This window comes from Lissotriton vulgaris, chromosome 6, assembly GCF_964263255.1.
Source record: "Lissotriton vulgaris chromosome 6, aLisVul1.2, whole genome shotgun sequence".
Lineage (NCBI taxonomy): Eukaryota > Metazoa > Chordata > Amphibia > Caudata > Salamandridae > Lissotriton > Lissotriton vulgaris.
In genome coordinates, this window is record NC_141694.1 from 1,386,404,587 (window position 1) to 1,386,431,194 (window position 26,608).

The following is a 26,608-nucleotide window of genomic DNA, read 5'->3' on the forward strand; positions in this document are numbered from 1 at the left end:
AATGGAATACATTGCAATGTTATCCTCCTTTTGCTACTCATAAAGAAGTCCCAAGTTGAGTGGGTGTACTTTTCCAGTGGGCGACTGGCGCCATTGCCAGAGCCAGAAGAACTGGGGATGGGTGGGTGTGCTGACAATTGGCTTTCTGCAGTGAGTACTTCTACAGAGCTGGTGGTGGATGCAGGTCCCAGCGTGGGCCTTACAAATATAGGAGTTGGCACTAGCGGTGGTCTTGGTGGTGCCACATCTCTCGGAGCAAGTTGAAAAGGAGGGAAAATATTGGTCTCCTCTGTGCCAGCTTCTACAATGACTGGCCTGTCATACTCACCCTTTCCATGATTGTTAGGCTTTCAGGAATGTTCCTTTTCCTGAGCCTCTCATAGCATGGCTTGGACTCAGCCGGGATCTAATCCATGTCTAGATCATCAGAAGGGTTGCTTACAGAAGATGATGGAGTACCCTTCCTTTACTTGCAGGAGATCTGGAAGCCCTTGGTTGTAAAAGAGGAAGTTCTTGCTCAGCAGGAAGCTCATCCTCCTGTTCTGCTCCTACTTCAGGAAGTTTTATTGCTGGCTGCAGCTGATATCCACTTTCCTTAAATGATTGGAAACTACTTTATGAAAGAGACAAATCCAATTCACTGTCACTGCTCATCATTGTAAGCATGATTGCAGTTGTTGCCTCACTGGAGTCTTGACCTTGGGCCTAGGTTGGGTTGGTACCACTGATGGGGGAGTGCTGCTCCCAGCGTGCTCCCTGGATTCCAGTGCGGCAGGCACACAAACCCCAAAAAAGATTTGGGCCAGCATGCCAGTGGTGGAAATCTACTTCTTCTTCTCCTCCCCACTGGCCATTTTCTTGGCAGCACCTTTCTTTGGGGCCATCTTGAAGCTGTCAGCTGTCAGCTGGCAGTGGCACTTAGCTGCACAAGCAGAAGAGATTGGAGGAACTCATGTGACAGTACTCTGGGGGAAGTATCTTGTGCCCCTAAGAGGCAAACAAGCAAGAAAAACATTGAGTGAAATGTGGTATTCTTGCAGTCTGAATTAGTACAGACAATACAAGTTACTGTGGTTACTTAAGTTATCACTGTTTTCCTAAATAATTACAACAACAGTGCATTCCAAAGTAAAACCAGACCACCAGAACATAATATGTAATTTCCAGTTTGGATAACAACATACAGATGTAACTGTTTGCTTTGTGTGCAGCTAAGGGAGATACCTGTGGCAGTCAGGGAGGTACAGGGGAAAATTGAATAATGTTTAAACAATGAATGCTGGTGTGTGCACCGTTGGCAGGCAGAGGGTCCAGGGTGTAATGGAAAAAAAATACTTTAAAAAATGAATACTGTTGTGTGGCTGTGTGCCTAAGGCAGGCAGGAGGTTGATGAATGGTGAGAAAATGTAAAAAAAAGAGAATGTAACAAATAAAGAACATTTTTAATAAAAAATAAGTAACATTTAAATTAAAATGAAAGAACATTATAAGAAAAACATAAATAACAAAAGAATAATTGCTGATGTACTAGGGAATTCTAGGGGACCATGAGACACCCATTTGGCGGCAAGGAGGTGCAGGTGAAAAGTGCAATAATATAAAATACTGGTAATAATTAATATACAAATACTACAATGATCCTCAAGCATAATATTATTAAACTGATATCAGAGAAAAGTAAAAAGATGAACAAATAGAAAAAACCCTAGCCCTCTCCTATCAATCTCCCTTTGAAAACTGGAAAAATGGGAGGCTGCACAAAATGGCCTCTAGTCACATGGTCAACCAACAACAGCAAGCAAGGAGACACGGCCACAACAAAGAACACATGCAGGCCTATGGCGAAAGCACACTGGCTGGCTATACAAAATGGCCACCGAACACATGGTCAAACAGCAAGCAAGGAGACATGGCCACAACTAAGAACACATGCAGGTCTATAGCAAAAGCACACTGGCTGGTTACACTAGATGGCTACTGATCACATGGTCAATCAACAGCAAGCCAGGAGGCATCGCCACAGCAAAGAACACATGCCGGCCTATAGCAAAGGACACTGGCTGGCTACACAAAAAGGTCGCTTGCAACATGGTCAAACAACAACTAGCAAGGATCCATGGAAAATAAAGAACACATGTATGCTTTTGAATACTGACTAAACAAAATGGTCCTTGACCACATAGCATGGAGAACAAAGACAAATGGTGGCCTATGGCAAACACACACACACGGCCAGACTAAGAACGTATAGGTAACAATGAAGAAAACACCATCATTAATTCAGCAATGCCAAAAATGCAAATTAACTGAGCTATAAAAGTGTTACAAGTCAACACACATCCTTCCCAAGACATAAAATATTATCCCACATATACCCCTTTTGCACACAAAAAAACATAAAATACAGGAAAAAAATGTTGTATTTAATCCAATGCCATCCCAGCCCTAAATGATGTTTAAAACAGTTTATACCACAGAAACAGTTTTTTCCTGTACCAATTGACTAGGACTGGCCTGGGCCTACATCTGGATGGCCCATTGGGAGACTAGGCCACATAGTAAAATAAATAAATGTTCCAAATGTAACAAACAAGAGGAAAATGTACTGAACTGTGCAACATTTTCCTTTGCAAAAGATGACAAATTAAATGCAAAAATATAACGAGGCCTCTACTGAAAGTGCAGGCCATTCACCACATTACATTTTAAAAATTGAAAAAAAGTACAAATAAAATCGGGTGCATGCCCTCCATCAAAAAAGCCACACTCTTATATAAGAGTATTTGAATGTTCTTGTGAAATTTCAAAAGCAAAGCCCTTACATCCAATGGTATATAAGCAGCTGAAAAAGAGAGATCCTTCCAGCTCCAAATCCAAATAATTGTACAGCGATTACGCACCAGGTTTTGAGGTAACATTTAAATTTAAGATCCTACTCTCAAAGCAAAGGGAAGGGAGTTCCAGAGGAGGACATCATGGGCCTGATTCACAAACTTCACTTTTGAGTAAGTTTATCACTTTTCGGTATTCACAAACTTCACTTTTGTAGTCACTCACACTTTTGTGGCAACTCCAGAACTATACATCATCTATCCCTGGAACTGCAACACCCTCCCATAGAAAACAAGCATTGGCATAGCGAATAGGTCTCGCCTTTGGGGCCTTATAAGTAACCCAGATTAAGTTCTCAAGAAGAGTATGCATGATGTGCAGCAACAGGATCACTGCACTAGAAAGGACAAAGCAGAGCCCTAGGCATTCACCTGGTATGCCCCTAGGATGTACAACGCTATGCCAGTTCAGGTCTGCCAGGCTCCTTGTCTTTGCTATTTATGCATGATCTCATAAGAGGGTGAGCACCTAGATTACCACCTTCAGAGGCTTCCCATTACCATACCAGCACTATTTTACTCCCCTCAGGTCTGCCACACCCCTGGGTTCCAAGCACTATATCATTTATTTGTGAGTTTCCCATACCCACTGCAGAGCACTAAACTTACAGAAAAATAAATCATTGCAGATTATCAAATCCCATTATGCAATTAGGAGAGGATTGTGGCATTACAGCCAGATCTCCTGACTCTGGAACTGGGGAACTGGGTTCAAGTCTCGACAGTCATTTCAACATTCGGTAATTATGAGAAAAATAATTATTCCTTCTGTGCAAAAAAAACTTGTATAATATAGCTGATGCTCATGTAAAGCGCTCCAAAACGTTAGGGTCGAGTTCACGCTATGCAAAACTTCACACAAAAAAATACATATAAAATCCAAAAGTTTCTACAGCTTAATTGCTGTGAGGTCTAGGAATCAGCCAGAAAAGCTAACTCTGGGTTTAAATGGTAAACTGATATTTCTTCTGGAATTAAGTATGCAGCTGCAGGAACAGTGATCACTTAACAACAGTGCTCATAGAACCGTGGCATCTGTGCGTTTTTTACCTGTTGACATCATCAATTTGAGGCCTTTCTCATGCTGAATGCTACATACAATGGGACATAGCAGGCAACAGCTTTACTCACCACCATACACATTGTTCCCGGCCCATCCTTGTCTTGGCATCTTCTGTTGCGACCAAGGCCTTCACGTGGACCTAGAAGATGCCCTCTGTATCATGTCTAGGGTGCGCCTGGGGTGTGCCTCGTCCTTTGAGGAGTAAACCCCACTCGTGCCTCCCAGCAAAGGCGTGGGGTGGATGGAGGGCACAGGGAGCGTGGATGAGTACGTTTGTATAGAACTTCATGTCAGACATGAAGCCCCGAAGCACTTTCCAAGCAGTTACGGGATCATGTAAGTTTGGTGGAGTGGGTGCGTTTCGCTTTCGGTAGTGGTGCCGGAGTGGGAGGCAAACCTAAGATGGGGGAGGTGATGGGGACACAGAGGGAGTGTACCTCACATGTGTCATTCATTGGGTGGTGGATGCTAGGGCAGAAGTGGGTGAGCGACAGGAGCCAATGAGAAGGGGAGAGGGGGAAAGAGGGCAACTTATGGAAAGAAATGAATGGGGAGGGGTAAAACAAGAACAATCAATCAACAAATTTGTAAAGCGTGCTACTCACCCGTAAGGGTCTCAAGGCGCTAGGGGGGAGGGGTCGCTACTGCTCGAACAGCCAGGTCTTGAGTTGTTTCCTGAAGGAGAGATGGTCCAGGATCAGTCGAAGGTGAGTGGGGAGGGAGTTCGATGTCTTGGCTGTCAGGTAGGAGAAGGATCTTCCTCCGATGGTGGATTTGCGAATGCGTGGGATGGAGGCGAGGGCGAGGCTGGCGGAGCGGAGCTGGCGGGTGGGTGTGTAGAAGGTGAGACGGCTGTTGAGGTAATTCAGACCCGTGTTGTGGAGAGCCTTGTGTGCGTGGGTGAGGAGTCTGAACATGATCCTCTTGTTGACGGGGAGCCAGTGCAGGTGTTTCAGGTGGGCGGAGATGTGGTTGTGGCGAGGGATGTCCAGGATGAGTCGTGCTGAGGCGTTATGAATGCGCTGCAGTCTTTTCTGGAGTTTGGCTGTGGTTCCAGCGTGGAGTGTGTTCCCTTAGTCCAGGCGGCTGGTGTTGAGGGCCTGGGTGACCGACTTCCTGGTTTCGGTGGGGATCCATCGGAAGATGACTTGCTTGGTCATCGTGAGGGAGGAGTCCAGGATGAAGCCCAGGTTGCGTGCGTGGTCCGTTGGCTTCTGTCTTGTCTGAGTTCAGTTTCAGACGGCTGATCTTCATCCAATCTGCGATGTCTTTCATTCCTTCCTGGAGGTTGGCTCTGGCAGGGTCGTTGGTGAGGGAGAGGATCAGCTGAGTGTCGTCGGCGTAGGAGATGATGTTGAGGTTGTGTTGGCAACCGATGGCTGCGAGGGGGCTCATGTAGACGTTGAAGAGGGTGGGGCTGAGTGAGGATCCTTGCGGGATGCCGCAGATGACTTCGGTGGCCGCGGATCGGAACGGGGGGAGGCGGACTCTCTGGGTTCTTCCGGCGAGGAACGAGGTGATCCACTCCAGGGCCACTCCTTGGATTCCGGTATTGCTGAGGCGCTGTATCAGGGTGAGGTGGCATATGGTGTCAAAGGCCGCCGAGAGGTCTAGGAGGATGAGGGAAGCAGTTTCCCCGTTGTCGAGCAGGGACCTGATGTCGTCGGTGGCTGCAATGAGGGCGGTTTCGGTGCTGTGGTTTGCTCGGAAACCGGACTGTGAGTGGTCGAGTGATCCGTTGGTCTCGAGGAAGGCGGAGAGTTGTCTGTTGACAGTCTTTTCGATGACTTTGGCTGGAAAAGCAGGAGCGAGATGGGGCGGAAGTTCTTGAGGTCCGTGGGGTCCGCGGTGGGTTTTTTCAGGAGCGCGCTCAGCTCGGCATGTTTCCAGCTCTCCGGGAAGGTGGCGGATGCGAAGGAGCTGTTGATGATGTTCCGGAGTTGGGGTGCGATAATAGAGTCGGTTTTGTTGAAGATGTGATGTGGGCAGGGGTCGGTAGGGGAGCCGGAGTGGATGGTGTTCATCAGGCGGGTGGTGTCTTCGGTGCTGACAGGGGTCCAGGTGCGAAATGGTGGGGGGCTCTCGTTCGGTGGTTGGGTGCGTGGTCTGTGCGCCTAAGCTGTTGCGTATGTCAGAGATCTTGCGGTGAAAGAATGAGGCGAGTCAGTCACAGAGTTCTTGCGAGGGTGTGATGTCGTCGTTGCAGGCGCTGGGGTTGGAGAGCTCTTTGACGATGATGAAGAGTTCCTTGTTGTTGTGGGTGTGGTTGTCTCGCCGATCTTTGTATGTTGTCTTCTTGGTGGTGCGGATCAGTTGGTGGTGTTTGCGGGTGGCGTTCTTGAGGGCTGTCATGTTCTCTGCTGTCTGGTCGTGGCGCTAGGCTTTCTCGAGGGTGCGGCAGGTTTTCTTGGAGTTTTTGAGGTCATTGGTGAACCAGGAGGCTTTCCTGTTGCCGGGTCTGTTGGGAGGGTTCTTCATTGGTGCGATTTCGTCGGCGCAGTTGGTGAGCCACTGTGTGAGGTTGAGGGCTGCTTGGTGAGGTCCGTCGAGTTGGTGGGTGGGTTTTGGCTGAGGGCGGTGGTGAGCTGGTTGGCGGTGATCTTGCTCCAGCTTCTGCGGGGAACCTGTTGTGGGTGGTGGTGGGTGGTGGTTCCCCTGAATTTGAAGTGGACGCAGCTGTGATCTGTCCAGTGTAGTCCGGTGGAGTGGCTGAAGGAGATGTGCTTGCTGGAGGAGAAGATGGGATCAAGCGTGTGTCCGGCGTAGTGGATGAGGATGTTCACCAGTTGCTTGAGTCCGAGGTTGGCAAGGTTATCCAGTAGGGCGGCGGTGTTGCAGTCCTTGTTGTTCTCCAGGTGGAAGTTTAGGTCCCCAAGGAGGATGTAGTCTGTGGAGATGAGGGCCTGCGGACTGACGAAGTCTGCGATGGCTTCGCTGAATTGTGTGCGTGGTCCCGGGGGTCTGTAGATGAGGGTGCCTCTGAGGGTGGTCTTGGGGTGGGTGTGAATCTGGAAGTGGAGGTGCTCGGCGGTGGTCCGGGTGTCGTCCGAGTTGGTCGTGATGTGGAAGGTGTTTTTGTGGACGAAGGCGATGCTTCCTCCGGTTTGCTTGACCCGGTCCCTCCGGGTGATCTTGTATCTTTCTGGGATGGCTATGGCGATGTTAGGGGCTGAGGAGGCGTTCATCCATGTTTCTGTGAGGAAGGCGACGTCTGGGGATGTGTCTGTGGACGGAGCAGGATGCACTTGAGGTAGTTGTTGTTGGGGCTTGGCTTGGCGGGTGCGGAGCAGGTGCGGAGGCAGTTGAATTTGCAGGTTTGGCAGGTGAAGGGTCCGTGGGTGCGTTTCGGGGTGGCTCGGTAGCAGGCGGGGTTCCGGCCGGTGTTGAGTGCGTGGAGGGTGGCGTCATCGTAAGTTCGTTGGGTGCGTTAGCATCTTCGAGGACCAGGGGTTCTGGCGCTAGGCGCGGACAGGCGTGGACGGGCTTGCCTTCGGCACGCAATCGGCGCGCCCAGTGCGCACGTCCGCTGCGCTCCCGTGCGGCGACCTCCATAAATGGCGAAGTGGGAGGGAGGAGCAGCTGGGAGGCGGGAGCGGGGTAGCCAATGGGCGGGGTACAAAAGAGAAAAGGGGGCGGGCCACAGGGGAGCAGCGGCGGGGAGCGGGGAGGGGGAGATGTGGTGGGAAAAAGTACACGGGGACGGCGAAATTACAGGGGCACAGCTAAGACAGGGACAGCAGACTGGCAAAATACAGGGGCACAGGCAGGCACAACAAAATACAGGGGCACAGGCTAAGGTAAAACACAGAACTGTCAAAGAAACTGGCAAAGAAACAGCAATCCGGGCACACAGCTGTAGCGAGGCAGTAGCGGAGGGGTAATGCTCCTGGCACTCACGGGGGAGCCGCACGGTGTGTGGAGAGACCGGCCCTGAAGGCAGGGACAAAGGTCAATGAGAATCGAGGGGAGGAAAAGGGAAGGCTTGAGAGAAGAAGGGAGGGGTCGGAGAGAGAGGGTGAGGGGAGAAGGGATAGCGGGGTGTGAATAGAAAAGGAAGAAGTGAGAGAGGAGCGAGTGGACTCAGAGAAAAGAGAGGTGGGAGGGAGAGAGAAGGCATTCATGGGTGAAAGGACAGAGTGAAGCGAGATAGCGAGCATAGGTTGGAGAGGATGCAAGAGTGAGAGCCCTCCCCCACCCTGTGCAGGTGGACACGATAATAACACAGGGAGCTGGAGGTGGGGGTGTAAAGGGAGAGTCGGAGGAGGAGGGGGCGATGCTGGTGAGTTGTTAAGAAACAACAGAAGAGGTCCAGAGACAGGAGGTAGAAAGGAGCGAGAGGCAGTATAAGGGGAGAGGGGGATGCCGGAGAGAAGAAATGGGGAGCGCTAGAGGGTCCTTGAGTCTGCAGCACTTCTTAAGGTATGTAGTGAGAAATACAGTATTCATGAACATGCTCAAACTTCGCAATCTAATTTGAAAATTTTATTTTGACTGAAAGATGGATAAAAACAAAGTTGAAACAAGCGCAGCCGCAAAAACGACCGTGTTTTTTGTTTACTTAGAAACATAAGCCAAGATCAAGATAAGGGAGGAATGCAGCTGGCACAATGCACGCCGCTGCTTGCTTCGGAGACCCCTAGGCCAGGTGAGAGAGAAGGCGGGACATACACCCACCTTTGACCAACTGGTCAGGTAGGCACTTCAGGAAAAATACCTCTTGCAGTGTGTTGTGTTCCACTAGCCTCACAGGAGGTCATGCAACTTATCCCTGGAGTCCACTACTTTGTCCTGGGTAAAAAAGATGAAGCAGGTACAGTGCTTCAGAGGGTCCTCTCAGGTCACAAGCAGCAGGTCCAGTCCTCTTCTGCAGGTGAATAGGGTTTTTGAGAAGGGTGCCTTGGGATTCCACCTTTATGATTGGCACCTGCTAGTTGGTGGGGTGAATCCTCCCTCCTTGCTATTCAATAGGGTAAAGGTTTACAAGGCAACCAAACCCTATTTTCATCGGTTCCTGTTTGCCCTGCTGCAAACAATCCCACAGTGCCCCCAAAATTCATGATAGAGAACCCCTATCGCCTTTGTGTGGAGCCTGTATGCCCACCCAGAATTGTGGCTAGGGAATAATAAGTTCCCTCCCCTGTGTCCACTATAAAATAGTTCTGGAGTTAGCTTCCCTCAACTAGGTTTGGTGCCACTAATTATGGCTCCTTTTTTAGAGCAGAACTAAGGGTCAGACATTAGCGTTTCTAGGTGAGATTTTTGAAATCTGTGTTTTAGGATCTTGGATGCATTTTTAGTTAGATTACGCAAATATATAAATCTGAAGGAATTGCAGCCTACCTGCTCCAATATATCGTCGGGAGCTCTAGTGGGGTTAGTCTCCATGTCTGAGTGATGCATAAAAATGTCTTTGCGGATTAGCATATTCCTGTCTGCATTGATAGCAGCACTTATTTTCTCCACGGATACAGCTGCAGGAGTGCTAGATCTCACAAGAAAGTTAATGTAGGCCTCGGCCAATTTAGAAGGGGTACGCTGGCACTGCAAGACCACTTGAGAAAGTAGTCTGCCGGGTTTTGATCTTTTCCTGGGTGGTGCAAAGTTGTGTAGTCATAATCTTTTAATCTCAGCCCCCACCTCCCAATGTAAGGGGTCATCATGGCCTTTGGAGTGCCAAAGATAATAAGCAATGCTTGGTGACCAGTAACAAGTGCTAAAGGCTTCCCATACAGAAACTCATTAAAGTGTTTGCAAGCCCATACAACAGCTAAGTTTGCTATTTCAGGTTGTGAGTAAGCTTGTTCAGTCTGTGACAAAGTTCTGCTAGCATAAGCTACAATATGCCTTCATGCATTTACATTTCCGAAATGTTGGGCAAGAATTGCACCAGATCACTCAGCCGCTAACTTAGTTGAAGCAGAAACTGTAAGCGTAACAAAGGATTTGGATCTATGCTCAGGGGGTAATAAAGAAGACAGCGAAGATAATCTCCAACTTATACTTCTCAATATGAGAAAGGAGATCAAAAGCGGGTTTGAGGAGTCAAAAAAGAGCTTTGCTGAATCAAGACAAAACCAGTCTGAGATTCGGGCTATGTGTGAAAACCTGGAGACCAAAGTTGATGGGCTTTTTGTAAGAACCGGGAGCCTAGAGAATACTGTAGGCGAATTTAAAGCAAAGTTAGAACATGCAGAAACAAGGATCCTGAATCTGCGAAGAGAGGGAGAAGCAGTAAAAGAAAGAGTTGAATCTCTAGAAAATTACTCAAGGAGGAACAATCTGAGGATTTTAAAAATTCCGGAGGGAAAAGAGGGAAGCGAAATCAAGAAATATGTTGCGACTATGCTTAAAGACGCTCTTAACTTGGAGGAGTCTGTATCAGAACTGGAGTCAGACATACAGAGGGTACACCGTGACCCCTTCCGTCTCAACCCTGGCAGAACCAAACCCAGAAAGATCCTCGTAAATTTCTTAACTTATGCAATTAAGGAAAATATACTGAACTTAGCACTCAAAGCCAAGTCATTGAAGACTCCAGACTTCTCCTTCGAAGTCAGATCAGACCTATCCAAAACTACATTGGATAGGCAATGGGAGCTAGGACAACGGATGGAGAAACTTAAAGCTTTGGGAGCTACTGTACAGATGCGATTTCCCGCCTTCCTGAAGGTTATGTTTAACAACAAAATGTACAACATCAAGACTCCTCTCGAAGCGGATGAGCTACTAGTCTCTATCAGCGAATTTGCTAAAACCCCTTGACACTTGGTGTCAGTTAGGACCTAAAATAAAAATAAAATAAAATAAACAAAAGAGAAGGGTTAAAGAGTGGCGGAGATCAGGAGAAAAAGTAACTAAATAAAAATGAATGTATAAAAAGGGAAAAAAAAGGGGGGGGGGGAATAAATGAGCACACCTACAAAGAGAAAGGGGAAAAATCAAGGGAAAAAAAAATAATAAAACATAAAACACAAAATATAAAATAAATTGGAAGAGGTACTAACAGGGGGATAATAAGGTAATAAGGCAATAGCAACAAAAATGTCACTTAAAAGGAATATCATAAGAGCTTAAAGTTGCCCCTAACAGTAAAATAAAAATAAAAATAAAAAAAACACCACTATTTGATCTCCTTCCCCTTTTCTCCCTTCAATTTCTCTTGGATTTAAGAGCTGATCATGATTCACTCTCTCCATGACTCATTCTTTACCATACGTTATCTTGGCAATCTTAAACAAATAAAATAGATAAATAAATATGACACCTACACAATATTGATTGTATTGACCGACCTATGAGACAGATGGGGCCCCAGATGGGAGCACGTTGGAGACGATAACCTGGCAAGACATCTGGCCAGAGTAAGTAGGGGGGGTTTCCAGGGGAGGGAGGGGGGTGAAAGCACAAAAAAGTCCTCATATGCTAAACTCTAAATTCTTAAAATTCATTGATTCGATGGTGTGCTACATAAAATGTTTGGTTGAAATATAAAACAATAGACAGCCAACTAGCAGGAAAAAATTTACAGTGGGGAAGCAGGGCATTTGGATGGTAAAAATAAATGAGAGACATTAGATTTCTGTCCTGGAACGTAAATGGCCTGCACGTACGAGGGAGAAGACATAAAATCATGCAATATCTCAGAGACTCACCCGCGCAGATCATAACGATCCAGGAGACACATCTAAATAAACAGGAGATTACGGATATACTAAAAAAATTGAAATGGGTCGATAAATTCATAAGTACAGACCACAACGCCAACATTCGTGGATCAGCCATCATCTTTAAAAAGGGGGCAAGGGCTCAGATTGTGGATTGGAAGACGGATTCGAGTAGTGGATGGCTGATAGCTAATGTTCAGCTGGACTTAAGGCGATTTACCCTAGTGAGCTACTATGGTCCTAACCAGGATGATCCTTCTTATTTAAATATACTACAGAATCACTTGATCACCATCAGTGACCCAATAATATGGATGGGAGATTTCAATTTAGTGTTAGATCCAAAATTAGATAAATCTCCTAGTTCCAGGGCCGTAGTTCATAACAAAATGAGAGATACACTCCGGTGCTGTATGTCTAATCTGGGATTAGAGGATTTATGGAGACAAAGAGCCGGGAAAACCATGGGCGTCCGCAGACATTTTTCCAGGGGGGGGCAAAATGTTAACGTCATCAACATCCTCCAACATGATGTGTGCCAGGTGGGCCACAAGAAACACTGGGGCGCAGAACTAGGATAGACTTAATTAAATGACAGGAATCCAGGACATGTGACTGACCCTGCCACAGGCCAACAAACACCACCTGTAGGGAAAACGCTAAACTTTCTGACAAGGTGCTTTATCTCTGTCTGCTAAGTGTGCAGACTTCCGGGTCCTCGATCCAACACCAATAAAGGCTGTCTTCAGCACAATTCAAATTTTATCTGAATACTTTAAAACAGCCTATGATTAAAGCACCAGATTAAATATACTGTATGCACAGTGTATGTTAGGGATTATTTGTAGCACACATATTCACCAATATTGACTTCTTGGTGCTAGAATTCATGATAACTTTTATCCAAAGTTAAAGCACAACGTCAAAGTTAGTCATAAATAATGCAGCAATCACACACGCTAGTGATTTGCCAATGGGTACTCCCTTTACTAGAATTCCCCGGGCATTGCTAAATTTTACACACGTTCAATTAATTTATACACAATAAAATGTATAGGTCCAAATGTTAGCTTTATTTTTGAAAAGAAACTTAGAGTCCCTCTACGTGTACTCAATGTCAAACTGACAATGTGCGCACATTTAGGGATACAATAATGGGCAGCTCCCTTATGCAGAACCCCGGCACCGTAAATGTGCGGCACATGCGCACCCGCAGCGGCGGCTCATCACAGGTCCAGGGATGCTGAGTCTTACACAGTGGTCGAAGTGGGGGGAAAAAAGTAGGGGAACAGTGGGCGTAGAATCAGAGGGCAGGAATAACCCAAGGATTGGATCTGTGGGTGGAGCCAGAAGTGTGGCCAGAATGCGCAGGCATCCCAATTTTTTGTATTTGTTTGACATTTCACTGCTCAGTTTAATCAACCAATGGATACATATGATTATTTAAGGTTATAATGAATTATTGGCATTAAAATATATTCACAAAGTGGGATATGCTTCTAATAACAGAATGTACCAAATACGATAAAATGTGGAAACACAAGCCATTTGTCTGATAGCCATGGAGTTTCTGTCATCAGTACTTCTCCCTTTTTCCACAACGGCAGTTCAAACAAGAATGGCAAAATATCCTAGTTTGCAAATGTTATCTCTAAAATTATGGCTCTGCCATATTTGCCTCACAAGGCAAGATATGCTGCATGATCTGACCATTTAAACTAATAAATTGTTTGTAGCTCAAACATATCAAAAGTTAATATAAAATGTGACGTGTGTTGCTGCGGAGCGGATGGCCTATTGTAAAGGTTGACTGGTCACCTTTCTCACTGCTGCGTTTGTATGTTACACTGGTACTAATGAGGCAACATCTTTCCAGAGACTGTTAGCATGTGTACACACGTCAAAATAATGAAATATCTGAAAATATACTGCATTACGCTGCAGCCTTTTTTTAATGCATAATTTAGTCAATACTACGGCATAATGTTGTCATCCTTTGATGCATAATTAATTCCAGTGGCCCCACAGCAAGCAGCACATGTTAAAAGTGCTTGTGAATGAAGCAGGGAGACTGTGAAGTTTGCGAAACCTAGTTTGGTGTGCGTGCAAACCCTGCATTGCCAATCCCTGGTGAGTTGCAGATACTGCTGCTTGAACAAGACCAATGGAGGTACCTATGGGTGAGGCAGACTGGCACTGGTGGTGTCCTGTGCATTAATGTTTTTTAGTGCCCCCCAATGACCACCTCTGCCATGGATTCCCTCACTACCACCCTTTAATTGTGCCCCCCAAGTCTCCATAACCACTCTCTCTCAGATGCATTTAATTTGATTTACAGCACCACTCATACCATTGTAAGGTGTCAGTGCACTTTACATCACACACATTACATAGACAATCAATATGTGTGTAAATCACTGTATAGAAAATGTTACATAAGACTAAGGACTACAAGGTGTAGGAGTCACATGAAAACCATACTAGTAGCCGGTATAGTTTTATAGTGATTGGTCTGGAGAAACACAATACCCGGAATTTAAAACGTAATACCATGGTTGGGCGTTCTCCTTAATAATCAGAAGTGATTTCTGTCCAAAAGAACACTTTTTGGGACATTAGGATAATCAAAGACTGGAGGGGGAGGGGGAGACATAACGCTCTAATTTATACCTTGCATTTTGTATGCAGCTCTTAGATGACAGTTAATAGCTCACTGTTCTAAGTTAGGATTTTAACTTATAAACTGCAAGTAACAAAAGGATCTCTCTGACAAAAGCAGTAGCCCATTTACATTATGTGCACTTTGTGATCTGCTGGGCGCATGTTCTTTGCAGCTGGTACATTAACCCTCTGAGCTACCTTTCCGTGAGTCAAAACTTCCACTAGTCAAAATTCTGATCTCTCTCTAGGAAGAACATTAATCACCAGAGTCATCGTGACATTTGTATTGTTGCCGAAAAGTGCTGGAGACCAGGAAGGAGGCAGCAAGCTTTTATAAAACCATAATATACTTGCAAACATGATGCCTCCCCCTAAAGTCAGCACCCGGTGCGGTCACACTGGTTGCACCGCCGTAGAGCTGGCCCTTCTCAAGGGTCCTGTGACCTCAGTGACTGTTGTTCTAGGGTGTGCTGCTTCATAGGCCTGCCCGCACGACTGTATGGATAGTGGTTGACAAGCCTTGAAGGTTAACCTACACTTGTCATGCTAGGGTCCACCTGCTGGTGCGAAGACACCAGGACTTCTAAGGTGTTGCGAAGCCTTCTAAGGTCTAGCATGTGATTGTGCTCTCTCAGGAGAGTGGTCTGGTGGACTGGTTGGAACCTGGTTCCCAGTTTCAAATTCAGCGGCTCTGACCATAGTGCCACATCCTCTCCCCCACTAAATACCGTACTGCCCCACTGAGAAAAACTCCCACTGTCTTCAACTACAACCCAATTGTTACCCGCTATAAACACCTGGATGTGGCTCAATTTAAATTACGCACTAGACAAGAGCAATATGCGGCCTACAAAAAAAAGTAATAACATCCTGGAAAAAGCAAACACTTATAAGGAATGCAAAATTTTGCAAACCATGGGAAATGGAAGCAGGAACAACATGGTTATCTTAATGCTTTTACACTCACTATTCAGAAATCAGTGAGTGCTTTTGCCTCAAAAGTTAAGGACACGGCTACAGGGCCCTGAATGGACCCATTTCAATGGCCATTACTATATCGTTACAAAACGTAAGCAGTATGGTAAAAAGACCACATCCCTGGACGCAGAGCCGCAGCACACATTTTGTTTTCCAATCCACACATTGCAGTACCTCCAAAATTGGTGCACTAGTTCCAAGTCCAGGGACAATAAAGACAAGAAAACAAAAATAGCGCTTCACTGACTGGCAAACTCTGTAAAAGTGGCGCTAATGTGTTTCAGTGTGAATAAAATCAGTTTTACCACTTTGCTACGACTCTGTCTTACTTTATTTAGTTATTTATTTATTTTTCATATTTTTAGCCTTTTATTCCCAATGCTGCACTTTGGAATTGAAATGTCAGAAAAATACGGCATTTCCTGCAAAAGCGTCTTTCTTTTTTGGATCCATTTCACAGGGAAGCAAATAAAAGAAAAGAGAGGAAAGAGAGTGAGAACCCCGTCTTGAAGTCACAGTTCTCATGGGCGTCCGCAGGGGGGCAAAGAGGGTCGCTCCAGGGCGGGGCAAGCGCCCCTCCTTGCCCCCCATGGGGAAAACCTTGGGTGTCTCCTTTCACAATCACAAATATAAGCATAAATCGCGTATTGATTACGCCCTGTTCAGCTTCTCCTTAAAAGACTCTATTAAGAACTTAATATATCTACCTCAGCATATGTCAGACCACTCAGCCGTCCTCTTCTCATTAATGCTAGATCAGAAACCCACTCATGCTTCATGGTCTTTTGACCGTACCATCTTATTAGAGGAAGAGGAAAGAGAACACCTCATATCTGAAACCGCCTCCTTTCTAGAGTGGAACATAGACTCTGCCTCCCTGGCAAGCGTATGGGAGACATGGAAATCATATATAAGGGGCTGTATTACTAATAGGGCCTCCTATAGAAAAAAAATACAGAGAGGAGCTACTAACAATAGAGCAAGATCTGAACCGATTGGAGTCGGTAGATCAAGCTCCCTCAGTAAACCTAGAAAAGAAGAGAGAGCTAAAAGGCAAATTAGAAACATTATTGCAGGAGAGACTGAATAAACGATGGCAGGCCAGTAAACTTTCTCACTTTGAATACGGTGAATCGGCAGGGAAGTTGCTAGCCTGGAAAATAAAAGCTGACCAGTCTAGAAATCATATAAAAGAAGTGAGGGTAGCTGGAGAAACGGACAATAGGAAGACTGTTCTCGAAATTGGTGAAGCCTTCAGCGCGTTTTTTCAAAACATATACACAGATGAGATTAATGTTAACATCGAGGAAAGATCTGAATGGCTGGATAAGGTGAACCTTCCAAAGTTAAACGGGCTTCAGAGTGATAATCTGGATAAAGAGATAACTGAGGCGGAAGTTGAAAATGCTATTAAGCAACTAAAACAGGGAAAGGCTGCAGGACCGGACGGTCTTCCGGGAGAATTATACCGAGTTCTTAACTCTACTCTCACCCCGGTTCTAACAAATCTATTTAACAACATACTAATAAGAGGTGAGACACCACCTAGCTCCTGGGGAGAAGCAAATATAGCTCTAATATTAAAAGCAGGTAAAGACCCAGTAGATCGCGGATCATATCGTCCAATCTCGCTTCTCAACAATGACTATAAGATCGTTACGTCAATTTTGGCTGCACGTTTGGGAAGCGAGATTGAAACAATCATCCATCAAGATCAAGATCAAAAGGGATTTATTAGAGGCCGACGACAACTGGCTGACTTAACGTACGATCTAGTCGGAGCCATTGATATCGCCTCAACCTTTTCTTTACCCCTCGCAATCATGACACTCGATGCAACAAAAGCTTTTGATAGGGTTAACTGGTCCTATCTAAATGCAACCATGGAAAAATTTCAACTTGGCCCTAAATTCTGTAGAGCGGTAGGCTTACTATATAAAAACCCAAGAGCTAGTCTGTTAATCAACGGTACACGCACAAATCCCTTTGAAATTAGTAGAGGGACAAGACAGGGGTGTCCTCTTTCCCCCCTCCTATTTAATATATATGTGGAACCATTTGCTCAGTCTATAAGAGAGGATACCAATATTCCGCATTTTTCTTTTTCTGGATGGGAGAAGAAAGTCGGACTATATGCAGACGACATTCTTATCTATATAACGGACCCGGCCCAGGCATTTCCAATGGTCATCAAAAGGGCGGAGGAATTTGGGAAATACTCAGGTTACGAAATAAATGCCGGAAAAACAGAAATAATGACTTGAAATATCACAAATCTTCAGCTTCCGGTGAAACCCTCAATGCGATACCTGGGGATAACAATCACCAAAGACTTAAACCTCTTTGCCCAAAATAACCTAGATCGGATCTCTCGCGAATCCAAACCACTGATGAAATCCTGGTCTTTTCTCCCACTTATCATCTATGGGAGAACTAGCCTAGTGAAAATGACTATCCTTCCCAAATATACATTTATCTTTAACACTATTCCACTAATCTTCGATACCAAGCAACTCTCAAAATGTCAACAAAACATCAATTCATTTATTTGGTGCTATAGGTCAAGCAGGCTGGCATGGAAGAAGCTAAGAAGGAGAAGGGAAAAGGGAGGACTCGCCTTGCCAGACCTGGAATACTACGCTTGGGCCTTCCATCTGACCCACTCCAGGATGCTACTTAAGATCCCGCTAGACAATGCAAATGGCCATATGTTCAAAGCAATGCTACTGGGTTCTGACCTCCCATTGAACGGCTTTCTATTTAAGTTCGGACACCAGAGATTTTTCAAAAAAGTTAGGCTAAAGGTATTATATGGTCCCATAAAAGAATGGACTCAAATTAAATCTAAGGCTGGGATAGCATATTTTTCTAACTACGCACCGATTTGGGATTTACCAGGGTTCTCTCCACAATACACTGAGACGGTTATAACGGTCCTACTGGAAGCAGGAATAACACGATGGGGAGAGTTAGTGGCAGAAGGATCCCTTATGGAATGGGAAACATTCTCAGACAGGGTAACCTCACCCCTATCCTGGTTTGTCTACATACAACTGTCTAGTTGGTTGCGAACTCAAACTAAGATAAAAGTCAAAATCGGAGGATATAGCTCTCTAGAAAACAACCTAGTTGAGAAACCCGATAGAGGCAAGGAGGTTGCGCTTTACTTCTGGAACATCATGGAAGATGGGGAGGGCGATTTTAACCTTCTGTTAAAACTGTGGTGAGGAGAGGGAGAACCCCAGGCAGAAGACAAATGGGCAGAATCCTTTACCCTTCTCTATAAAATCATAAAACCAGCGTGGTTGAGGTGCAATCAACTTTTTACATTACATCGGGCGTATTATTCCCCCCAAAAACTCTTGAAGTTCCAACCAGGGAAATGCTGTAGTAAATGCTTCCTCCCAGCAGCCTCAGAACTACATATGTTTTGGGAATGTCCAAACTTCACCATTTATTGGCAGGAAATCAAGACATCACTTGAATCAATTCTCGGAATTTCTATCCCACTCTCATGGTCTTTAATTATCTTTGGGCTAAATAATAACATCAAGGGATTAGAAAGAGAATTTCTATACTATGCTATTCTTCTAGCAAGAAGACAAATCTGCAAAAATTGGGTCAATATTAACTCTCCGACTCATGCAGAGTGGTTGTCTTCACTATATTCAACATCGAAAGTAGATTTAGCTAGAATGCGTAGCCCTCGTACCGTGAGATTCTGGAACTTCTTGATTGAGTGGAGACGGATCAGTTAACGTACCCGGGAGTTTTTTTTTTTCTTCCCCGGGTCCGATGATTAAGCCTAAGTTTCCATGTCCAATGGGAGGCACCCCACGCCATATTGTCATTGGACCATCAGCCAATAATAGGCTTGTATGGAGATAGTTCGTGTGGGGCTCTTTTCTGCTGAGACATCAGGCCTGCCCTCCTGGATATTATGAGACCATTTTCTGGTTTCTTGATGGTACAGAGGCGACTGGGTCTTACGGTTGGAGCGCCCTTGGATCGACTAAGTGGCTAATGAGGACAAAAAAAAAGATTTGCACCCGAGCCCACTGAGCTGACATCCACAACAATCTCCAAAATACAATTTTGGATCAAAGTAAGTCATTTCTGTAGCATTTTCAATTGCATGCTTAATCGTCTTGAAACTTTGATCACACTCCTGTGATCACTCAAATGAAACCTTCTGTTTCATCAACTCTCTCAATGGGGCACTCACAATGACAAGGTCATGGATGTACCTGCAGTAGCTGGCCAAACCAACAAAAGTACACAGCATGGTTACATCTTGTGGTTGGGAGGTATATGGTAAAGCTGGAACATTGACTGGATCTAGAGTAATACCTCCTTCCGAGAAAATGTGCCAAAAGAATTTTGTTTTTGTTTTGTGAAATACGCACTTTTCAGCACTTAATGTAAGACCTGTATCAGCAAGTAGTTGGCACACTGTGTAACGGCTCTATCATGTCCTTTTGTGCGGCCCCAAATACTAATATCTGTAATTGAAATCACAGACTGTATGATTCAACAAAAGACATCTTGAAAAAGTTCAGCGGCTGAACAAACCAACTTGAGTTGAAAAGGTAGTAATGTACCTGCAATTTTCTTCCAGTTTGAGCTGATGATATACTTTGTTGATATCAAGGCTTGAAAAGACTTTGGCACCATCCAGGTAATCATATTGGCAATGTGTGGACCTGGATGTCGTTCTAAATCAATAGCCTTGCTTGCTTGACGCATGTCAACACAACTCTGCACGTACCCTCCACTGTCTTGTTTAGCTACAACCACTATAGTGACACCCATGGTGTTGGACCAATAGAGTGCTCAATGATATCACGTTTTAACAAAGTCTCAATTTCTTTTTCCACAGCCGCTTGTAGATTAAAGGCAATTTAACGATGTCATTGAGCAACAGGATGAATGTCCTCATTAATTTAGAGCTGCACTTTCATTGTCTTAAGTTTTCCTAATCCATGAAACAATGACAGGAGCTGATTCACCATGTCGTGATGAGCATTGATATTGTAATTCACAGAAATTAGTCCCATGTCAGCAGCAGTGCTGAAGTTAAGAAAACATGCACTCATTGAAGTGCAATGAAGGTCATGGAATGGGGCTTGTACCTTGGTCCTTTTGTGTTTCATTGTCACCACAAATTAACCTTGATTTAGTAACGGCGTTAAGGCTGGCCATATCAATACATTGATGGTGTAAGATGAGGGCACTAAAGGCAGTTCATGGTACTTTTCAGCTGGCATGATGTTTATTGACACACCACTGTCTGTAATGAATAGTATAGAGCAACCATTATCCTTCAGTTTGATTTTGGAACAGTGCCCAACGGAATTTTGGGATTTCACTTGTTGATCCTTTTTTTATTGTATTCTTCCTGGCAGGAAGCCAAACCCACATGTGCACGTCTTTCAGTGGCCAGTATTAATGATATGATAACAATTATTTATACAGCGCACGTACTCCAACGGTTTCTTGGTGCTTCGAGGACAGGCTAGGAACATGCACCGAGGAGTGATCAGTTAACTGTAGGCTTGGGAAAAGAGCAAGGTCTTCAGGCCCTCCTGAATTGAGGATAGGAGGGGATTAGATGAAGAGTTGGGGGAAGTTAGTTCCAGAAGAGTGGTGCCTGAGGAGGGAATCGCAGGCCACCATGTTTCCTGCGTCTGAAGGTGCAAGTAGACAATAAGTTTGAGCCCGAGGATCGAAGGATACGGGAGGGAGCATAACGGTGGATCCGAGTGGCGATGAAGGCTGGGCCTTGCAGGGAGAGGGCCTTATGGATCAAGCAACCTAGTTTGAAGAAGCTGCGCTGGGCCACAGGGAGACAGTGGAGGCTCCTAAGAAGAGGTGTAGTGTGACTAGACCTGGGCTTGCCAAAGACGAGTCTAGCAGCTTGATTCTGGATAAGTTGGAGTTGATGCATTTGGTAGGCAGGTATTCCAACATACAGTGCATTCGCATAGTCAATCAGAGATATGGCCAATCCCAGAATGACTTGAATAAGAGCGTCTTGGGAAAGAAATCTGCTGATTTTCCTGATGCGACATATGTGGAATATACAGACCGATGCCATTGATTTGATTTGGGCCCTCATGGAAAGGTCACTGCTAATAGTGACTCCGAGACTTTTTACAGAGTTGAGGGGGGTGGAGGACAGCCCAGAGAGCGTGGCCAGAAGTTGGTGTTTCAGAGGTTTCCTGGGGGCCCTGTCAAGACCAGCTCGGTCTTATCGGGATTGAGCTTGAGCTGGTTTGCGTTCATCCAACTGCTAATGAAAAGTCGTAGTGGTTTGAACATTCTCAATGGAGGAAGGGGAGGAGTCAATATTAAAAATGAGCTGTAGGTCATCTGCATAATTAAATATGACTGCAGATCTCTTTTGAAGCGCAGATATTAAAGGAAAAATGTGCAGGTTAAATAAAAAAAGGGGAAAGGGAGGAGCCCTGAGGGACTCCGCAAGTGAGACTTTTTTTTCTGAAGTGAAAGTGGAAAGGCGAACTGCTTGATTGCGGTCCTGGAGGAATGATGTCAGTCACCTCAGAGGTGTGCCCCGGATGCCGGTGTTCTCGACCGGGTCGAGAAGGATGGTATGGTCGATGGTATCAAACGCCACCAATAGATCCAGGAGCACCAGGGCTTGTGAGATGTTCTGATCGGCCCCCTTTCTGAGTTCTTCATGAGCCGCCAGGGCAATGGACTCAGTCGAATGTTGAGGCCTAAACCCCGCTTGATGGGGATCTAGGAAATGAGAGGATTCCACGAAGGTTCTGAGACTGTTTGTTACAAAAGCCTCCAGGACTTTACCCAGAAAGGGAAGCAGCGAGATAGGACGGAAATTATTCAATACCTCAGGGTCAGCTCCCGGTTTTAAAGAATGGGGGAGATGCCTGCTGATTTGAAGGAGAGGGGGACCACCCCAGAGGTAAGAGAGTTATTCAGAAGAGAGATTGGAGGGTCTGGGAGATTAAAGAAAATCTTACGAGCAATACGAGAGGGGCAGCTGTCCCATGGCGAGCCGGAACGGACTTTGCTAAGGAGAGAGAAGAAAACCTCCTTGGTAATCAGGTGGAAGTTTGAAAAGGACAAAGGATTCCCAAATCTATTGCCCGTATTGGGGATTGAGACAGTTTTGGGAATACTGGCTTTGATCTTGATGATCTTCTCAATGAAATAACTATTGAGAGAGTGGCAGAGGGACTGTGATAACAGAGGTTTGATGGAGACATGATCCGGTTTGGCTAATTCATCCACTATGGAGAAAATTTATTTGGCTTTGTTTGAAGAGTTGAGGATTTTTGCAGAGAAATATTCGGTTTTAGCTGCAAGGATGGCGGATTTATAGTGTTTTAAGGCAGCGAGAAAAATAATTTTACAGTAATCCAGCCTCCACTTACGCTCGGTCTGACGGAGAGCAAGTTTCCTCACTTTCAGATCCTTGGTAAACCAGAGTTGGGCATCATGTAGTTGTTTAGTTTTAAGTGTTTTCAGGGGAGCAAAGTTGTCCCTTGCCTTGGCCAACCAAGTATTAATTTCTTCGGCCTGGGTGTGGACTGAGAGAGATGGTCCAAAAGGTTTGGGGGAGCTAGGTGTAGAGGAAGCAAGGGAGAGACAGAGAGAGGGAATGTCAACCCGACTCCAGTCCCTAATTTTGAGGGGGTCGGGCGCAAAGTTTAGGGGTGGCAGTTATGGAAAGAGCAAAAGAGATGAAAAAGTGGTCCGTATTGACATTGCACACCCATCTTCTTCACTGTCTCTCGACTGTGACATCGAAAAACCTCTTGCCAAAGAATTAGATGATAATCAGCCTCTTTCCATTTCCATTTGCCTCAACTGATGTTACTGTTATTTCAGTGGTCATGACTGGAATGCTTCAGGAAGTTTCTGGAAGCCATTTTGTCTTCACAAAGAGATGCACAGGCAGCCATTTTGTTTTCACGACCTGACACACTCACTTTTTCTCTTCTTTGCAAACTGTTCCAAAATGGTTCTTTTTCCACCAGCTTTTACATATCTGCTCAATGGGGGTGAATTTAGTGTTCAGTATTTCCTTAATTTGAAGGTATGAAGTTTCTTCTCTGGGTATTTTTGTTATCACTTCTTTCACTCTGTCACCTGCTAAGTTTTTGAGATATTTTATGATCTATTTGTCATCGGCTTCTTCCAGCACATCAATGAAGTAATCGAACGCTTCGATCCAGACAGTCCATCTAGCACCAATAGTCTGCTTCTTGGCAACATCGAAAGTGGATGGTGGTTTTAGGAAGGCAGTGGCACCAAAGCAGGCGCTCTGGTGGCAGCCATGGCAGAGCTGATGCATTGCATTTTTCTGACAGCCATTCACAAGCTTTTTTGTCAGTTTGGCAGGATTTGACAACCTCACAAGCACAGACCACATGCTTGCAACTGGGATGCTGCACCTGGCAATGAGTTCAGATGACTCTTTACTCTAGATTTTTGGTAAGTATATGATTGTTTCTTGTTTCTGAGGCACACTGCACTTGACATTCCTTCATGCTTTCCTACACCTGGTTTACCTCTTCCTCTTAGAAATTGTTTGTGCTCATCTACTTCTGATTGCAGAATTCTCATGCACCTGGCTGTCACCATTTATTACACTTTTCTATACCTGGTTGTCACTGCCTTTAGTGTTATCGTACTGGATGAAGTGATGGTTCTGTGTTGAGTTGTGGCATCCCACTTCTTATTTCAGTCATAGTAGAAATTTTCTGACTGATGATAAATTAAACTTTCTGAAGGGCCTTCATTTTCTTAGAAGGGCCCGTACTGGCTGAAGTTGCGCTTTGACTCCACATATGCCAACCATCAATTCTTCTCTTCAACTGAGGGGCACATGGAATGAAAGAACAGTTTGCTTAACTTGGGAAAACTCCCAGGGAGAGCACTCCAGACCCTTCGTGGTCATTTTTCCCTTCCTAAGCCAAAGCGCTACAATTTAAACTCTCCTCAGCCCATCACAAGCCCAGGCCCCCTTTCAAACAGCCAACTCTGATGCCTGAAATGCCCCCAAAAGAAAGCCCATGAAAGATCCAGCATGAAAAAAAACCTTCCAAACCGTTCCAACAAACCTCTGGCAACAAACTAACTAAACATCTCAATAAATCACTGGAACAGGATTCTTCACTCTTCTAACAATTGAATCCTCACTTCACCAGTCCTGCAAAACTGTTCTCCCCATCTCACCTGCTGACAGCTCGTAACCCCCAAATACATTTCAGATAGAAGGCCACCTGGCTATCATACAACTGGACCGCCCCTTTTCCAATAGGACCCATGATCACATTCACCATGACCTTCCCAAAAATCTCACAACTACTTTCCAACCCCAATACCCCAATTTTCACCCTCTTTTCAAATTCAATGGTGTCTTTCACTTACCTATGATGGACAGTTTAAAGATCTAGGATAAAAAACTTTACTTACTGCTTCTCCAGTACAAGCGTTGTATCAACCAGAATTGTCACCTCTCTTTTTTGGGCATTACATACCATCAGTATGTCTAACATCCAATCATCAAAGGTCCTTCCATCCTGCCCTCAGTCACTTCCTGCCATAGTTTCACAAGCACCACCTCAGGATGATCCCTCACTGAGTTCAGATTTCCTGGCCACATCATTCCCTGCAAAAACAACAAGGGGATGGATGGAATGCCCAAATTACTCTCTGCCACTGGCAATCTCTCAGGCCACATCCCAATTGACAGTTTTTTACCCACCATGCCACCTTAGTTTGGGCCCAGCCATATGCAAATCATTCTTGACCCTGCTCCTCAGAGGAACAGTCCAGCCCGAACTGCGAGGCCAGGTGCTCCCTGAACTGGAAAACAAACAACCTAGGATGGATTTCACCATAGTTGGGGCTCTTTAGCCAGTTTTAGCTGAGCTCCAGTAGCAGAGTGGGTCTGGGACCCATGTTTGGGCATACACAGCACACTTAAGACATCAAGGGTCAGATGTACGACCCTTTTTAGCGGTTGCAAATGGGAAATCGGGCCGCTTGGTTATTCCAATGGCATCACTTCCTAATACCGAGTAGCACTGGTATGTACAATTGTTTTGTGACCGCAAATGTGTTTAAAAAGCAATCTCAGTTACCACCTACTCCAAGTAGGTGGTAAGCCAGTCACAAATGGGAAGGGGTCCCCAGAGGACCCCTTTGTGTTGGGAAGTGAAAATATTTTTTAAAGAACAGACAGTGGTCCCACAGACCATTCTTTACTCTTAAAAAAGAATACAGAAACATTTCATTTTTCTTTTTTAAATGTAGCCCATTTTCCTTTAAGGAAAACAGGCTGCATTCAAAAAACCTGCCTTATTTTAAAAGCAGTCACAGATTTGGTGGCCTGCTGACCCCAGCAGGCTACAATCCCTGTGAGTGCTGGCCATTCCCAATGGGTCGCAAATTGTGACTTGCCTCCTGAATATTGATGAGGCAGTTCATTTACGACCCCAGTGGGAATCACTAAATGTGTCTGAGACACATTAGTACATTCACAATTTGCAACTCACAAAACGGAATAGTCCTACATCTGGCCCCAAATACAAAAACAACACGGTATGAATAGAATGCTTGAATTAATTTCAGCCAACAGCAACTACTCAGGGTTGCATCCCAATCCATATTTTTTCGCCAACCATGCCACCTCAGTTTGGACCCAGATATATGCAAATCAGTCTTCACCCTGCTCCTCGTGGGAACAGTCCAACCTGGAATGCCAGGTTAGGTCCTCCCTGAACCGGAAAACAAGTGACCTTGGACCGGTTTTGCCATAGTTAGTGCTCTTCAGCCAGGCATAGCTTGGTTCCAGTGGCACAGTGAGCCTGGGAAACAAGTCTGAAGATACCCAGTGCACTTAGGACATCAAATGCAAAAACAACAAGGTGATGGATGGAATGCTTGAATTATTCTCAGCCACTGCGAATCACTCAGGCCGCACCCCAATCCATCATTTTTCACCCACCATGCCACCTCAGTTTAAACTCAGACATCAGTCTTGACCTTTCTCCTAATGGGAACAGTCCAGCATGGACTCCCTGGCCAGGTTCTCCATGAACTGGAAAACAAGGAACCTAGGATTGGTTTTGCCATATATAGGGTTCTTCAGCCATGTAGCTCGGCACCCATGTTTGGGCATACCCGTCAGAGTAAGGGCATCAAATGTAAAAACAACAAGATGATGTACTGAATGCTTGAATTAATCTCAGCCACTGGCAGCCATTCAGGCCATATCCCAGTCAATCACTTTTCTCCCATTATGCCACCTCAGTTTGGATGGAGTCATATTAAAATCAGACTTGACCCTGCTCCTC